Here is a 13760-nt window from a genome sequence, read left to right as displayed (position 1 = left end):
GTAGTGAGCCGATACCGTGCCACTACACTCCAGCCTGTGTGATAGAGCGAGACTCTGCCTCAAAAATAAAATAAAATATAAATAAAAAGTGAAAAGATTTCTGCATGACAAGGTTGGACTGATCCAATAACGTCAATTATATTTGATACAATCTCATTCTCACGTTGATTTTTTTGTTTGTGCACCTCCCCGATAAAAACACATAGGTTGTAATGTAATCCTCAATATTTGGCATTTTCATTATGGCAGCCCAAACTGACTACCACACTCCTCTACATTCTCTGACTCTCTTTCTGCTACTCTCACTAGAAAGTGGACTTCGGGTATTTTCCACTATGTCATCCACCTACTTTGAGTAAGTCTGCCTCCCTGGCTAAATAGTGAGAGGATATGAAGAGAAAAATAACAGAGAAGTTTTCTCCCACACTTTTTGGAACAAAGATCTTGTCAGAGGGAAGGATGTTCCTCACTCAGTGTTTTAGATGCCTGACCAGCTGTTGCTGGTGCTTTCATTGGAGGATTACGCCTTCAGGAATGGCGCTGGCTTGCCTGGAGGCCAACCTTGAAGAAGAAAGGAATTTCTCATGTTCTCTTTGTCTTTTAGGAATCTCCTATCCTATTTCTTCAAATACAAAGGTTTTTCTAGAAAAGAAATTATAACATAAATTGCCTTAGAACACTTTCTGTCTCTTTATCCTGTGCAATTCTTCAATTTTATATACCTTTAAGTCCAGGCTGGAAGACTGAGAAGGAAAAAAAGTAATGGAAACTGACTACCCTACCAAATTTTAGTTTGAATTCTAGTTTCCTTCCCTAATTCTTCTGCTTCTATTTACTATTTTTACATAAAGTTTTTGCTTTAGAATCGTTTTAGATTTACAGAAAATTTACAAAGATAATAACTCCAAGATCCAGATGTTGGCTGGTTTGATTTCTTCTCTGGTCTCTCTGTGGCTTGCGGATGGCCACGTTCTCATGGAATACGTACATGGTTCTTCCTTGGTCTGTGTGTCTGTATCTTAATCTGCACTCCTTATGAGGACACCTGTCATATTGAATATGAACCTAACCTTAGGACCTCATTTTACCTTAATTACCTCTTCAAAGTTTCTATCTTCAAATACAGTCACATTCTGGGATACTGGGTTTGAAGACTTGGATATATGAACTTTTGGAGTGAGTCACAATTCAGCCCATAACACCCTGCCAACTAAAATCAGAATTTCTGTGCCATAAAATAAACTTGTTGTGTTAAGTCATATAAATTTCAAGGATTTTTGTTGTTGTTGTTCCATGAGCTTACCATATTTTATCTTCCTACTGGACTGCTCCTCATGCTTTTCTTAGGTTTATTTCAATACTTTCCTTACAAATAAATACTGCCCATATTTCTGTTGCAAAATTTAAGAAAGAGGTAGAAGTCACAGTTCTCCCCTTTGGAAAGTTCCTCCAAAATTCAGTCTCCTATTCAGAAGTTTCCACAATTAACCATGTGGTGTTTACATTTAAAAGCTGATTTAGAATTTTGAGAAAGATAGATGTGGTTTTTAAATATAATTTATACATATATGAGCATGTGTGTGTGTTTATAACTACACATGGGTAATAATATACATATAGGTCTGCCACTTCCTTTTCCACTATTATAGGTTCAGTTGCGTCCCCACTAAATTCTTATGTTGAAGTTTACATGTGGCATTATTTGGAACCAGAATTATTTCAGAGGCAAGTAAGTTCAAAGTGGTTATTAAAGAAGAGCTGGTACTATTCTTACTGAAATTATTCCAAAAAAATTGGAAAAGGAGGAACGTCTCCCTAACTCATTCTATGAGGCCAACATCATCCTCATACCAAAACCTGGCAGAGAAAAACAAACAAACAAACAAACAAAAAAAGAAAACTTCAGGTGAATATCCTTGAAGAACATTGATGCAAAAATGCTCATCAAAATACTGGCAAAATGTATCAAAAAGCAGCACATCAAAAAGCTTATCCACCAGGATCAAGTAGGCTTGATTTCTGGGATGCAAGATTGGTTCAACACATGCAAATCAACAACTGTGATTCATCAAATAAACAGAAACAAAGATAAAAACCACGTGATTATCTCAAAAGACACAAAAAAAGCTTTTGATAAAATTCACCATTCCTTCATATTAAAAACTCTCAATAAATTAGGTGTTGAGGGAACATACCTCAAAGCAAAGTCTCAGGATACAAAATCAATCTACAGAAATCACTAGCAGTCCTATACACCAACAACAGGCAAGCTGAGAGCCAAATCATGAATGAACTTTTTTCACATTTGCCACAAAAGGGGTAATATAGCTAGGAATACAACTAACAAGGGAAGTGAAGAATCTCTTCAAGGGGAAAGACAAATCCCTGCTCAAATAAATCAGGGATGACACAAGCAAATGGAAAAACATTCCGTCCTCATGGATAAGAAGAATCAGTATCGTGAAAATGGCCATACTGCCCAAAGCAATTTATCGATTCAATGCTATTCCCACTAATCTACCGACATTCTTCACACAACTAGAAAAAAAAAAAAAACTATTTTGAAATCCATATGTAACCAAAAAGAGCCCAAATAGCCAAGGCCATCCTAAGCAAAAAGAACAAAGCTAAAGGCATCACACTACCTGACTTCAAACTATACTACAATCTAAAGTAACCAAACAGTATGATGCTGGTACAAGAACCAACACATAGACCAATGGAATAGAATAGAGAATCCAGAAATAAAACTGCACACCTGAAACCATCTGAACTTTGAGAAACATGACAAAAACAAGCAATTGGTAAAGGACTCCCTGTTGAATAAAGGCTTGCCTTATGCAGAAAATTGAAACTACAACCCTTCCTTACACCATATACAAAAATAACTCAAGGTGGATTAAATACTTCAATGAAACCCCCAAAACCATAAAAGCTTTAGAAAACACCTAGGCAATACCATTCAGGACATAGGCATGGGAGAAAATTTCATGACAAAGATGCTAAACATAGTTGCATCAAAGGAAACATTGACAAACAGCATGTATTTAAAGTAAAGAACTTCTGCAGAACAAGAGAAACTATCAACAGAGTAAACAGACAACCCAGAGAATGGGAGAAAATTTTTGCAATCTGTGCATGTGACAAAGGTCTAATATCCAGCATCTCTAAGGAATTTAAACAAATTTACAGGAAAAAAAAAACCATTAAAAGGTGGGCAAAGGACATGCCCAGACCCTTTCCAAAAGAAGACATACATGCTGCCAGGAAGCATATGTAAAAAGCTCAACATCACTGATCACTAGAGAAATGCCAATCAAAACTCCGGTGAGATACCACCTCAACCAGACAGAATGGCTACTATTAAAATGTCAGAAAATAAGAGATTGTGGTGAGGTTGTGGAGAAAAAAGAATGCTTTTCCTCTGTTGGTGGGAGTGTCAATTAGTTCAACTATTGGAGAAAACGGTCTGTCAAATTCTCAAAGACGTAGAGACCAAAATAGCATTCACCGAGCCAGCAAACCAATTACTGGGCATATATTTAAAGGAATATAAATGGTTCTATTATTAAGACATATGCAAGTGTATGGTCAATGAGGCACTATTCACAATAGCAAAAACATGGAATCAACTGAAATGCCCATCAATGATAGACTGGATAAAGAAAAGGTGGTATATATACACCGTGGAATACTATGCAGCCAGGAAAAGGAATGAGATCAGGTGTTTTGCAGGAAAATAGATGAAGCCAGAGGCCATTATCCTTGGCAAAGTAACAGAGGAGCAGAAAACCAAATGTCAAATGTTCTCACTTATAAGTGGGATCTAAATGTTGAGAACACAAGGACACATAGAGGAGAACAATGCACACTAAGGCCTACCAGAGGGCAGAGGGTGGGAGGAGGGAGAGGGTCAGGAAAAATAACTAATGGATATTGGCTTAATACCTGGGTGATGAAATAATACATATAACCAACCTTCATGACACACATTTACATACGTAAAAAGCCTGCACATCCTGCACATGTACCATGAACTTAAACTAAGAGTTAAAAAAATGTGGTTATTAATGCCGTCCCTAATCCCATATGATGGGAGTCATTATAAAAAGGGGAAATTTAGACACCGTGCTGTGAGTAGAGGGATGACCATGTGAACATACACGGAGTGAAGACAACCATCTACAAGGCAGGGAGAGAGCCTGGAAAGCATCCTGCCCTCACAGCCCTCAGCAGGAACCAACCTTGTGTACACTTTGCTCTTGGACCACCAGACTCCAAAACTGTGAGAAAGTCACAAAACTCTGCAAATCCAATCATGAGGAAAAAAACCCAAATATAAAATGGGCAAGATAATCTGAAACGATATGCCAGCAAAGAATATATACGAATGGAAAATAAGCACATAAAACTGTCGAATGTCCTATGTCATTACAGATATGCAAATTAAAACAACTAGGAGATGGCACTTGGCCCCCTGGAGAATGGCTGAATTCCCAAACACTGCAACATCAAATGTCGACATGCATGTTGAGCAACAGGAATTTTCAGGCACCGTTAGTGAGATAGAGCTGGAGGAATTGTGAATGCATATTGCTAAGTGAAAGAAGAATAGCTAAAAAGGTGACATAATGTAAGATTCCAGTTATATAATACTCTGGAACGGTCAACTATGAGTACACTAAAAATACCAGTAGTTTCCATGGGCTGATGGGTTGGGGGTGGGACATGGGGGATTGATAAATAGGTGGAGTACAAAGGAGATTTAGAATGGTAAAATAATTCTGTATGATAATGGAAAGATGAATACTTGCCATTACACACGTATCAAAAGGTATAGCATCACCAATGTTGAGTGAGTCCTGATGTAAACTGTGGACTTGACTTAATAATGAGGCATCAGTAGAGGTCAAATAAACTGTAGCAAGCATGCCATAATAATACAAAATGCAAATAATAGGAGACACTGTGTGTGTGTGTGTGTGTGTGTGCACACGCGCGCGCATGCATGGGGCAGGGCAGGAGGATGGTGTAGATATTTAGGAATTCTCTGTACTTTTGATGAGGTTTTCTCTTTGTATTTTTGGATTAACAATGCTCTAAAAATGAAATCTATTAGTTGTTTAAAAGATGCAAATGATTTGAACAGACATTTTACCAAAGAGGATATACACATTGCAAAGAAGCATGTAACATCATTTGTCATTAGGGAGATGCAAACAAAAAACAAAAAAATTAGAATGCACACTTGTTTGAATGACTACAGCCTGAAAATCTAAAATGCCAAATGTAAGCGAGAATATGGAACAACGGGTATTCTCATTCCTTGCTAGTTGTAATGAAAAATGATACAACCACACTTTTAAATTCGTATTTTATGTACTTAGTCATATGAGAAATTGTGAAAGTTAAAACAATGTGAACTGAAAAGAGAGCATAGTTGCTAGGAGCTGGGGAGAAGTGTAGTGACTGACCTCAAATCGGATGCACACGGGACATGTAGGGTGATGGAACTGGTCAGTATGATACTTGGGAGGTAAATGTAGTACTCAATACATTTGCCAACACACATATAACTTCACCTCATAGTTAAATCTGATGTGTGTATATTAAAAAATAAACACGAATTGGATTTTTAAAAAGGGTCCCGGGCTGCTGAACAGATGACGGTTTTTTCTGGGACAAGAATAGGCAAAGAAGCAACAATAAGAAAGCCTTTGACATAGGCTAGGTGAGAGCTGATATTAACTTCACACACAGCAGTAAAGGGGAAGGATTTGGAATGGATTTTAGAAGAAAGGTTGCTGTCTGGACAGAAGAGCAAGAGAGTATAGGCCCTAGGAGGCCCAGTCCCACTGTGGGTGGATGCGATTCTCCATCCCTTCCACCTTGCAGGTCTCAGGGATGGGAGGGGCTTATTTGGAGATGGAAGACTCAGATAGCTAGAGGCAGGCAGCCCAGGCAGTTTCAGCAGTCCAGGCACAGCCCCTAGGAAGGTTGGAATGGAATGCCCACGGATGGTAGTGCCCCTCCCCTGTCCCTGTGCCTGCGGCCAGCTCCAGAGGACATCAAGCTTGCCAGATGTACAACTTTCTGACTTCCATTTTAGGAGTCAGTCAGAGAAAAAGATTTCTCTGAGGAGGGCAGCTTCAGTTAAGCAGAGGGAGGAACCCCAGGGCTGGACATTCAATGAGAAGAGAACTCTGTGGAAAGACAGTGATCTCTGATCACGAAGTACCCGGCACTCCCCACCTACTATCAGTTTCCGAGTCTGGGGCTCTGCCTGCCATCTGTGCCCCGAGATGCTCTCTCACATCTTCCTACAGGTTTCCAGGGAACAAACTCCTTATAAAGACAGGTGACCTGTCAGGCCCTAGAGCACCGCCTTAAGAGAAGAAGAGCTGTAAGTCGGCCTTCGTCAGAGCCATCATGGGTGAGTTTCTCAACTGAGGCCACTCACACTGTCCCTCCCTCCCTCAGGCCTCTGGGATCCCATCCTCCCCATCCCTGCTTTAAGGATGCTACTTCTGAAAAAGAGTCGTCACGCCTCTTCCCAAGCCTTCCTTGCCTCAACTTTGAGCAAGACTTCCAGAACCCAATTCTGATACAGGTCTTGGTAGATGCACAGGATTCCACAGATGAGGAGGAGGAAGCCTCCTCCATTTCCTCTTCCTCTTGCCACTTTTTATTCCCCTCCTGCTCCTCCTGCTCTTCCTCCTCCTCATCCTCTATTCTGGTTCTGGATGCTCTAGAGGATGAGGACATGCCCGCTACTGGGTTTCCAATTCTTCCCGAGTGCTCCCAGGATTCCTCTTCATGATGCTCCCCAGAGACCTCTGAGCTCCTGCTCTTTCTCCCCTTTGTGAGGCGCATTGGATGAGGAGTCCAGCAGGCAAAAAGTGGAGGATACACCTACATGGCGTGCCTTGTCAGACAGTGAATCCTTGCTCACACGTGCACTGGATGAAAAGGTGGCTGAGTTGGTGCAGTTGCTTCTCCTCAAGTACCAACCAAAGGAGCCTGTCACAAAGGCTGAGATGCTGAAGACTGTCATCAAGAAGTATAAGGACTGCTTTCCTATGATCTTCGGGAAAGCTCATGAGTTCACAGAACTAATGATTGGCATTGCCCTGACTGAGATGGACCCCAACAACCACTCCTATGTCTTTGAAAACAGTAGAACTCAGCGACCAGGGGAGGCTGAGTGATGGCCAGGGAATGTCCAAGAACCACTTCCTAATTCGTATTCTGAGTGTGGTCTACATCAAGGGCAGCTGTGCCTCTGAGGACGTCATTTGGGAAGCACTGAATTCGATAGGGTGTATGCTGGGAGGGAGGCCTTCATTTATGGGAAGCCCAGGGAGCTCCTCACTGTAGATTGGGTGCAGAGAAAGTACCTGGAGCACCGGGAGGTGCCTAAGAACTCTCCTCCACATTATGAATTATTGTGAAGCCTAAGATCCCATTCAGAAATCAAAAAGAGGAAAGTCCTAGAGTTTTTTGGCAAGCTCGACAGTACCATTGCTAATTCCTTTCCATCCTGGTGTGTGGATGCTTTGAAAGATGTGGAAGGCAGAGACCAGGCTGTAATTGACACCACAGATGATGCTACTTCTACGGCCAGTGCAAGCCCCAGTATCATGTCCACCAACTTCTGTCCTGAGTCAAGTCTGAGGCTGAGTCCCCTTCTGCGTTTGAAGAGGGCAGTCGAGGTTCTAGGCAGGGGAGGGCGAGAGTGGAGCTGGAGGGACCACAGTGTTCTTTGTGTTCCTGTTTCATATGAGTGACTTAGAATTTAACATTTTGTTGGCGGGAGGAAGTATTTTTCAAATGCTTCCCCTTTTGGTTGGCTGAATTCACTTCAGAATCTTAGTTCATGAAAATCGTCACACATGTACTGCTGTTTATCTGGTTTAAGAGTAAGGATTTGATAGTTTGTAAGGAAAAAAATGAAAACCTTGTGTCTTATGATCTGGAACAGTAGAATGTGGTGTTGGGATTGGATTGGAATTTTCTTTGAAATGTGAAAGAACTCGGTATTTAAATCGTGGAACAAAATAAAAGATTGTTAATTTTTGACATTCCTCATCCTCCTTATTCCGTTGTTCTTGACAACTACAGCTATATATCTGGGTTTGTTTGGCTTATTCAAGAAAGTAGCAGAGTTTAAATCTTAATAAATAAAAGCACCGCTGACTCCGTTACTTGCTGAACATTATTTCAGCATTTGCTTGTGGAAAGCACACTGTTCTTTGTGGGGATACTATCAAAACAAGGTTTCTTCCCACCCATAACACGATAAAGTCTAGGTTCAGAAGCCATATCAGGAAGGGAAAGATTTTCTCTATGATCTAAAGAGTGAGTTTCAACAGTGGGGACGTGAGACTTTAGATGGGGCCTTCAAGTGAAAAGGCTCTGAGCTCAGGCAGTTTTGGGCTTTGGGAAACTGCAGGTGTTTCTGTGGGAGCTGATTGTTATGAAGCCGGGTGGTGGCAGGGCCCAGATTCTCAGAAGGTGAGAGAAAAGCCTGGAATGGAAAACTACTTGAGCAGATGGCTCTGGGTGGAGGATGAAGCAGAGAAGAGTCTCCACATGGGGAAGTCATGGAAGGTGTCCTGTGGCTCTGTCACTGGGGAGCGTGAACACAGTGCAAGGACTAGGTGATTGATCCCCATCATCTGCAAGGGTTTCCTGAGAAATGTGGTGAGAACTCCTTGATGTGGTGCTCAGAAGCCTCCAGGCTGGCACTCATTTGCCAGGCCTGGGAGAACCAGAACCCATGCCATTGACAGGACTTTTAGTTGGGTTCTTTTGAATGTAATGTGGACAAGTCTAAGCAAGATCTACATTTTTAGTGAAGCATAAATAAAACTAGTGGTTGGATGGACCAGCAATGGGGAAGGTGAAAAGGAGTTTGTCCTTGACTCAAAATAACGATCTTTCAGTTGCATTCCAGCTGCAGACGTCTGGCCTTACCCAAATTATATGATATATCCTTTCAGAAAGACAATGTGCTGAGTTGTATTTGTGAAGCTGAATTATTGGTTGAGTTCTTCTTCCGTGACGTATTCGGCTACATATTTTCCCAGATTTTTGCATAATAAAAAGGAGAGGTGAGGTTTTCAAAAAAGGTAGTGGTAGCCTTTGGGCTTATAATCATATTTGATAACAACTGCCATTTATTAAGTACCAGTGTATTTCAGACCCTGTGCCACATGCTTTACTCACATTCCATATATTCCTGCAATTCTACAAGACAGAACTTATCCAACCCATTTTACACATGGAGAACTCGAGGCTCATAGTGCTTGATAACTTCCCCAAGATCACTTGGCTAGAATGCGACAGGGCTGGTACTTGAACCCTGGTATGAATTCATCTAGGCCCACACTGTTCCCACTGCCCCCAGCCTGAGGGAGGCCTTCTGCCTATTATGTCATTTCTCTTCACACTTCTCAATATCTCTGAGGTGACCTGAAGATGACCCTGTGGCTAAGATATTAGGTTAAGCCTAAAGAAGGAAGGTGACACTGACAATGAAATACAATTCAGGACCTGTTGTGGCCTTTCTTTACTTAAAGTCCTCCTGTTGTGAGGCCTGGGTGTCTTGAGAGCTGACTCTGTCCAAGTGTCAGCAGTTGTGTTCAGTCCCAGCTCTTTCCCACATTCTAGGACCCTCGTTTTGACCTTCTCTGCGCGCTCCCTTGTCTAATTCTGGAACCTGGTCCGCTGATCAGCTTGTCACTAAGGGTTCTTCTTGTGAAGGCTGTGGCCTGCTCCCAGGGCTGTGGCCTGGAGTCAACTGCCCGTCCCCTGCCATAGGCCATTCCTACTCTCTGCAGCCATTCCCTGACTCTTCCATCCCTCACCCAGCATCTTCTGTGATAACAACAGTTCTTTGATATAAATGTGCGTTTTGGACAGTGATGTTTCAATACCCATAATGGGAATCTTCAACACACTCTCAAAGAATTCCCAAATAAGCTGGTGAGTAGATCTTATTTGCCACACAATATACTGGTTTCAGGGATGGAATCATTCTGAAATTTGATATTAGGAGTAGGATTTTAAAAAGATGTATTGTTTGAAAGAGGCCACTGAACACATACACAGAGGAATGAATTTTCATAGGTGATCCAAAACCAAAGCTTTCCCATAAACTTTGTAGAAGAGACTATAGAAATCACTTTGTAAATAAAAAACTGTGAGAAGCCAAATTTCTAAAAAACAAAACTACCACAACATTCTGAAGTCCACCCATGATGTGAACAAGGGTTCCCTGGCGGACATGCTAGCTCTGGTGTAAAAAGAAAGCAGTAGTGCACTATCCTTCCCTTGTCTCTTGTCTGTGTAGCTGCACCACAGGGAGTTCCTGGTTTGCAGTGTGTCACAGGCACCTGTGCAACTGTAGGAACGGTCAGTCACTGGAAGGTAGCAGAGGTTCACAGGGTATGTTATTTAGCATACATCAAAAGAATGAGAAAATTCTCAGCCTGAAGAGATTTTATAGGTTGTTAAAACGACAGTGCAGGCCGTGCACGCCTGTAATCCCAGCATTTTGGGAGGCCGAGTCGGGTGCATCACCTGAGGTCAGGGGTTTGAGACCAGCCTGGCCAGTACGGTGAAACCCCGTCTCTACTAAAAATAACAAAAAAATTAGCCAGGAGTGGTGGCGGCCACCTGTAATCCCAGCTAGTCGGGAGGCTGAGACAGGAGCATCACTTGAACCTGGGAGGCCGAGGTTGCAGTGAACCAAGATGGTGCCACTGAACTCCAGCCTGGGCAACATGAGTGAGACACCCCCCTCCAAAAAAAAAAAAATGACAGTGCCTAAAATTGTTATTGAGGAAAAATTTAACTCCCTGCCAAAATTTAAATAATTGTCTTAAAACTAGATGTAATACTGTATTTGAAATCGCAGTTTCCTAATAGGATCTGAAAATAGTTGGGAGAGTTCACGGCAAGGTTTGCCTTTCCAGAAACTCTTCCAAGAAATGAAGGGACTTATTGTCATAAATGTTCATAGTTGCTTATCCATAGAGCAATGTAATGGTTTATGGGAAAGACTACAAGTGCCCATTTCTATCGTGTCTGCCTCTCTTTCCTGGGTGGTGTATTTGTAGTTAGGGAGAAGCCAGTGAAACAACCCCATGCTTTCTTTTCACTTCAGCAGTTACCATAGGTTGTGATGTGGAGCTCAAAGCTGGAAGCAGCCTTAATTCCTGGATCACGCAAGAGCCGAGACTCATCGTGTATTTGTTTATTATCCCATAAGAAAATACCAAGGCTGGGCGGCTTAAACAACAGAAATTTATTGTCTCACATTTCCGGAGGCTGAAAATACAAGATCAAGATGTTGGCTGATTTGGTGTATCCTGTGGCTTTGTTCTGTAGCTTGTAAATGGCTCTGCCTTCTGACTGGATTCTCACGTGGTTAGTACTTGGTATGTGTGTCTGTGTCCTAATTTCCACTTCTTATAAAGACATTAGTTATATTGAATAAGGTCCTACGTATATGACCTTATTGAACCTTAATTGTCTCTTCAAAGGTTCAATCTCCAAATATCCAAGGTTTAAGACCTTGGATATAGGAATTTGGGGCAGGGACGCAATTCAGTCCATAACACCCAACCAACTCAAATCAGAATTGATGTGCATCAAAGCAACCTTGTTGTGTAAAACCATTCAAATTTCAGGGATATTTTTTCTGTTCCATCAGCTTGCTGTTTCTTTATATGACTACGGCACTGCTCCTCTTCCTGTGCTTAGGCTTATTTCAATATTTTACTTAAAAGAAAATAATGCATGTGTTCTTGTTGCAAACAATTCTAAAAAATACATATCAATCACAATTTTCCCCTTTACGAAGTTTCTCTAAAATTCAGCCTCTTACTCAGAAGTTACCACAATTAATGATGCGGTTTGTAAAAATTAAAAGCTGGTTTCACACATAGATGTGCACGTATCTATACACACATATATATACATACTATACATCTATACATGGGAAATGATACACATATAGGTCTGTGACTTGCCTTTACCACTATTCTAAGTTTATCTGCCTCCTCCCCAATATCCTACGTTGACCTCAAAATGTGGCATTATTTGGAAACAGGATCATTTTAGGGGCAATCAATTTAACAAAAGGTTATTAATAAAGGTCTTAATCTGATATCACTGAAGTGCTTATTAAAGGGGAAATTTGGACACAGAGATACGTAGAGAGACATGATAACGTGAACAGACACAGGGTGAAGACATCCATCTATCTACAAGGCATGGAAAGAGGCCTGGAAAACACCCTTCCTTCATAGTCCCAAAAGGAACCAACCCTGCAAACACCTTGCTCTTGGACTGCCAGAATCCAAAATGGTGAGACAGGAAATCTCTGTTTCTATCACCCAGCTTGTGGTAGTGTGCTATGGCGTCCTAACAAACCAAAATACTTGTTTATCACAATGGATGCAGAAACTTTCCATGAAAACACATATAGATTTATGTTACTTTTGTAATAACTCCCTAGAATTCTAATTGATTTCTGTGAAATAACAAATTGAATGAATCTTCTCCTGATGAACATATATTCATTTCTCCTTTGTGGCTGTAATTAATAGAACTACAATCAACAACTTTGAACATAAATTCTTGGGCAAATTCATGTCATTTCTTGTACGAAAGTCATATGAATGTGGAAACTGAGTCAAAATAAACAGAGCATGAATATTTTCTATTTTTTAACATGTTGCTGACTTATTTCCCAAAATGTTTCAGCAATTAATTTTCTCCAAAATAAATGTATATGAATACCTTATATTTTCACACACATACTTTAGCAATCTTTTGAATTTTGGTCAAACGTATGAGTGTGATCTTTAGGTGACCTCGGGTTTGGTCACCCAACTATTTTAGATGTAACACCAAAAGTACCAACCATCTATGAAAAAAGAGATAAAGTTGAGTTTCATTAAAATTAAGAAATTCTATTCTGCCAAACACATTGCAAAGAGAATGAAAAACAAGCCAAAGACAGGGATAAAAGATTTGTGAAACCAGTATCTGACAAAAGACGTACATTAAAATATACACTAAACTCTTAAGATCCAACTGTAAGAAAACAAAAAGTCTGGTTTAAAATGGGCCAAAAAAAAAAAAAATCTGAATAGGCACCTCACCAGAGAATATATATGAATGACAAATAAATATATGAGAAGATTTTTAACATTATATGTCATTAAGAAATTGCAAATTAAGGCTGGGTGCGGTAGCTTGTACCTGTAATCCCAGAACTTTGGGAGGCTCGGGCAGGCAGATCACAAGGTCAGGACATCAAGACCATCCGGCTAACACGATGAAACCCCGTCTCTATTAAAAATACAAAAAATTAGCCAGGTGTGGTGGTACATGCCTGTGGTTCCAGCTACTCAGGAGGCTGAGGCAGGAGAATCGCTTGAACCCAGGAGGAGGAGGTTGCAGTGAGCTGAGATCGCACCACTGCACTCCAGCCTGGGCAACAGAGTGAGACACAGTGTCCAAAACAAAACAAAAAAAAAAAAAAGAAAGAAAGAAAGAAAGAAAGAAAAAGAAGAAAAAAAAGAAATTGTAAATTAGAACAACCAGGGGATAGCACTAGATACTCATGAGAATGGCTGAAATCCATTGGACTGAAACAACAAATTCTGACAAGTATGTGGAGCAACAGGAACTTTCCGTCATTGTTAGTGGAGTGGTATAGACATAGAGAAATCCTGAAAGCATAT

General features: G+C 40.8%; 1 pseudogene; it reads left to right on the top strand.

Moving 5' to 3' along the window:
* Positions 1-6007: 6007 nt before the first annotated feature.
* On the top strand, positions 6008-7787 carry LOC114674827 (melanoma-associated antigen C3-like; annotated as a pseudogene).
* The last annotated feature ends 5973 nt before the right edge of the window (positions 7788-13760 follow it).

This window comes from Macaca mulatta, chromosome X (assembly GCF_049350105.2).
Source record: "Macaca mulatta isolate MMU2019108-1 chromosome X, T2T-MMU8v2.0, whole genome shotgun sequence".
NCBI classification, from domain to species: Eukaryota; Metazoa; Chordata; class Mammalia; order Primates; family Cercopithecidae; genus Macaca; species Macaca mulatta.
This window is presented reverse-complemented; position numbering and strand designations above follow the sequence as displayed.